This window comes from Nicotiana tomentosiformis, chromosome 8 (genome assembly GCF_000390325.3).
Source record: "Nicotiana tomentosiformis chromosome 8, ASM39032v3, whole genome shotgun sequence".
Taxonomy (NCBI): domain Eukaryota; kingdom Viridiplantae; phylum Streptophyta; class Magnoliopsida; order Solanales; family Solanaceae; genus Nicotiana; species Nicotiana tomentosiformis.
This window is the reverse complement of record NC_090819.1, coordinates 32375574-32380846: the sequence shown is the minus strand read 5'-3', so window position 1 is coordinate 32380846 and position 5273 is coordinate 32375574.

Sequence of the window (5273 nt, the reverse complement as noted above, 5' to 3'; positions counted from 1 at the left end):
GAGTCATTGTCACCCCAGGAGTGGTAGTACATTCGATATTTGATGATGCGGGTGAGCACCCGAGGGGTGAGGATATTCCCCCAATTACTACACCGCCTGAATCTACTATTCCTACTCAGACTTCACCAGTTCCTACACCTACTAAGGGTGCAACGGTCCCTCCAATTGATATTCTAGTTCCACCTCCACCTCCAGCTTCCGGTCCCGGTGTTTCTGATGGGGATCTTAGGGGAGCCATACAAATGTTGGCTCAGATAGTGGACTCCCAGGTCCAGAGATCAAATGTTGAACCCACTTCTTCTAGTTAGTAGGAGATTCCTCTAGTTTCAGGGTGAATAGGTTTCTCCAGATGGATCCTCAAGTATTCACAGGTACTGATTGTGAGGAGGACCCCCAAGACTTCATTAATGAGATGCACAAGACTCTCCAAGTTATGCGTGCTACTGAGATGGAAGAAGTGGAGTTGGCCTCCTACCGCCTGAAAGGGGTGGCGTATTCCTAGTTTGAAATGTGGGAGGAGTCCCGTGAGGAAGGGAGCCCTCCGGTGAAGTGGAGTGAGTTCACTGATGCTTTTATGGATCATTTCTTGCCTTCCTAGACTTAGGCAGCCCGTGTCGATGAGTTTAAGAGCCTGAAGCAGGGTAACATGGATATGTGGGAGCACCATATGGAGTTCGCGTGCCTATCCAAGTATGTTATTCACATTTTGCCCACTATGGAGGCTAGAGTGCGCCGGTTTGTGCTTGGTCTTAGACCCTTGGTTGTTAATGAGGCAGCTACAACTGCCTTGAATTCTGATATGAACTATGGGAAGATGGTGGCGTTTGCTCAAGCCACAGAGGACCATAAACTGAAAAATAGAAGGGAGCGCGAGGGTAGCAGCAAGGCTCGGACCGCGGGCAACTTGGGTTATTCTTCTGGTGGTGGTAGGTCGTCATTTAGGGGAGGGTCATCTGTACCATCTCAATCATTCGTTCAGTCTTCGATAAGTACACAGCCATCCGAGCCCAGCCAGGGCAACAGGGGACCCCACCAGCATGGTCGGCCTAGAGAGAGATTCCAGCAGTAACGGAGGCCCCCATGCCGTAAGTATGGGAGGATGTACTTTTGGGCCATCTTCATGGACCTACCTATATGCTACGAGTGCGGTATGAGGGGTCACATTCAGAGGGATTACCCCTCATCCTGCCGGATAATGGGTAGAGGTGCGACGCAGCCAGCTAGTTCTGCAGCAACTATATCCACAACACCTCTTCCAGCTCGAGGCACCCCCAGCACTCGTAGGGCGTGGTCCAGCTAGGGGTGGTGCACAGAGTTTGAGAGGATCCAACATATTTTATGCTATGTGGAGGCGTCGAGCTTCAGAGGCTTCTCCAGATATTGTCACAGGTATATTGACTGTCCAATCCCATGATGTATATGCTCTTATTGATCCCAGTTCCACTTTGTCATATGTCACTCTTTTTGTTGCTCCGAAGTTTGCTATAGAACTGGAACAGTTTCATGAGCCGTTCTCTGTATATACTCCAGTTGGAGAGTCTATTGTGTCAGCGCATGTTTATAGGGATTGTGTTTTCAGGGTGCATGGTCGGGACATCCTGGCCGATCTCATAGAATTGGGGATGGTTGATTTTGATGTAATAATGGGGATGGACTGGATTTATTCATCTTTTCCTAAGCTTGATTATCGAACCAGGACCGTTAGGTTTGAATCTCCAAATGAGTCAGTGATTGAATGGAAGGTGGAGGATGTGGTGCCGAAGGGTAGGTTTATTTCTTACCTTAAGTCCACAAGGATGATTAACAAAGGGTGTATTTACCATTTTCTCCGGGTTACAGACACCGATGTTGAGGCACCTACACTTGAGTCCATACCGGTTGTGAATGAATTTCCAGAAGTCTTTTCGGGTGAGCTCCCTAGGATCCCACCAGACAAGGAGATTGATTTTAGGATTGATGTGATGCGAGGCATGCAGCCTATATTTATTCCACCCTACAGAATGGCACGGGCAAACTTGAAAGAGCTAAAAGAACAATTGAAGAATTTGTTAGAGAAGGGTTTCATCCGGCCGAGGGTGTCACCTTGGGTCGCAGCGGTCCTTTTTGTAAGAAAGAAAGATGGGTCACTGAGAATGTGTATTGACTATCGGCAGCTGAACATGGTTACAAAAAAAAAAATAAGTACCCACTTCCAAGGATAGATGACCTGTTTGATCAATTGCAAGGTGCTAAGTATTTCTCCAAGATTGTTTTAAGATCCGGATATCACTAATTGAAGAATAGGGAGCAGGATATTACAAAAATAGCTTTCAGGACCCGGTAGGGGCACTATGAATTTATGGTAATGTCTTTTGGGATAACAAATTCCCCCGCAAGTTTCATGGATCTTATAAATCGAGTCTTCAAGCCTTTTCTTGACTCTTTCGTGATTGTGTTTATTGACGATATACTTGTATATTAGCGAAGTCGTGAGGACCATGCCGATCATGTCATGGCAGTTTTGCAGACCCTGTATCAGCACCAGTTATATGCAAAGTTTTAAATATGAGACTTTTGGCTTGAATTTGCCACGTTCTTGGGTCATGTCATCTCTAGAGAAGGAATTGAGGTTGATCCTCAGAAGATTGTAGCTGTGAAGAAGTTTGTGGAGGGGTTCTCTACTCTTGCCTCTCCGTTGATCAAATTGAAGCAGAAGGAGATTAAGTTCTAATGGTCAGATATGTCACGCCACAAACTCGGGGAGTGCGACCGGCGCTCAACCGAGTAAACCCGACCGAGTAAGCCTATTAGATTTCCTTCAACCCAAACTCATCCATGAATAAAGATGAGATACACTCCATTAATCAAACACTGGAAATATTTTATTAACAACTCTCATTAATTCCATTTGCTACTTCGTTTGTAATTTCCAAAGTATTACAAGTTTATAGATATAATAAAAAACATGTTTGCCAAAAAGCAACACTTCTAGTTCAATTTTCAACATCATACACCACCCACAACCTGTCTACGGAGCCTCTAAATATGACAGAAGAATAGTATGGGAGTGCCGGCAACAAGGCCACGGCTATACCTCAAGACACAAAGTGTAACATCAAGTGGCATCGGGACCGGAATAGAGTAGGGCTCACCACAACCTACTGAATAGGGAGTAACTGCTAACGAGGACCAAAGTTGCCCGCTGCTGAATCACCTGCATCCATTGAAGATGCAGCAACCCCGACAAAAAGGGACGTTAGTACATATGAAATAGTACTAGCATGTAAAGCTAACTGTCCTCTTTCAAAAGAGAATGCCAATGTAAGAAAGGGTAAATCGTGGAAACAACAATCAACAATCAATGATATTCAAATGCCAAGTTAAAACATAATAATTTTTGAAATATGAAGATAACATTGTGAAGTGATAATCAAAATATGATGATAATATTATTTTTTTGTTGCGAGATCTTTAGCACCGATATATCACTGTTCACAATTTTACCTTTTACAATACCCATATTCACAATACCAATACCACCGTTCACAATACCAATATTCACAATGTCAATACCACCGTACTTTTAGAACGAAGTCCGATCACGACCCGATCGGCTAGGCTATCTCATTAGAGACATCAACCATAATCATTATCAATACCAATACAACCGTACTTTTAGCATAGAGTCTGATCACGACCCGATCGGCTAGGCCATCTTATTTGAAGACATCAACAACAATCACAATCACATTTCTGTGCAAATATACCACCGTGAATCTAGCACGGAGTCCGATCACGACCCGATCGGTTAGGCTGTCTTATTTGACGACATCAACCAAAATCACAAATTCAATTACAATTTCCAGCACAATCACCACCATGTGTGCGGCATGGTGTCCGATCACGACCCGATCGGCTAGGCTGTCTTATTTGAGACATCAACCATTTTATATCAATCAATCTTATCCCAATTAAGAGAAATGATTTTATCACATCAATCTCATCCCAAATAAGAGGAATGATTTATTACATCAATCTCATCCCAAATAAGGGGAATAATTCACAAAGATAACATAAGTGCAAATGTATTTACCTCCTCAACTTTCATATTGTATAAATCTCCACTAGTATTTTCAACCAATTACAACAACAATATTTCCTTGGCTGTTTTGGCTATTCACAAGATTCTTTATTCAAGGCATGGTGGCCATATTTGTTATTCCACACTTTCATTTCTTCCCTCTCATGTATCATCATCATAAATATCAACATACATATAATATTTCAGAAATTACAACTTTAAGTTCATTAGAAATGAACAATTTACGCACAATAGATTTCTTTCCGAGAAATGGAGTAAAATATTTGGCAATTGATGCGCAAGTTAAAATCATCAACAAATAACACACCATTTATTCATGACATATTTCCCCCCAAAAGGGCAATACACAATTTTCACTCATGAATATGAAAGAACGCAAAACACATTGAAAATACTCACAAATCATAGCGTCTGTTAAAACAACCACATATAGGCATGATTTGAGTTTATAAGCTTTTAGGAAATTCTATTTTCGAAGTCAATTCGGAATAGTTGAATCAAGGCTCATTTCATAACCTTTCTCACATTATTTCATTTTATTGGCACCATTGGCCACAAGTATAACTTTCACTTATATCAATCATCGTATTTCATGCTTCTTTCACATCTTTTAATTCCATTGTCACCATTGGCCACAAGTATAACTTTCACTCTTGCACATTGGCCACACTTTATATCCCAATTCACTTATTTCACTTCCAACCATCTTTATTGGTTATCAACAGTAAGACATTTCCAATCATTACTTTAGGTACACATATGAGCAATTAAGTGTCTTAAGCATATTGAGTTTTCTCACACAATTTGGAATCATAACCTTCATTTGAAACACAACTCAAAGACATAGTATTTTAATACACATATCATTCTTGAACACATTCCCAAAGTATAACATAATGTGTTAGGAACATTCGGAACACGTTTTGAATACTTAATTCTCGACACTTTGCTTATTCGGGACAATCAAATTTATTGGGAACAACTCGGAACATAGAATAAGGAACTTGAGACAACCATACTTGAAACTTATGAGAACATCATTGAATTCAATTCTAAGAGAGTAGTTTTGCCAACATACCTTGCTTTGAGCTTTTCTTAAATTACTACAACGTTCCGAAAATTCTAGCAATCCCAATCTATTTTGAGACATAACAAAATTGAACCACAATTAGGAAGATATTCATGGTCTCAG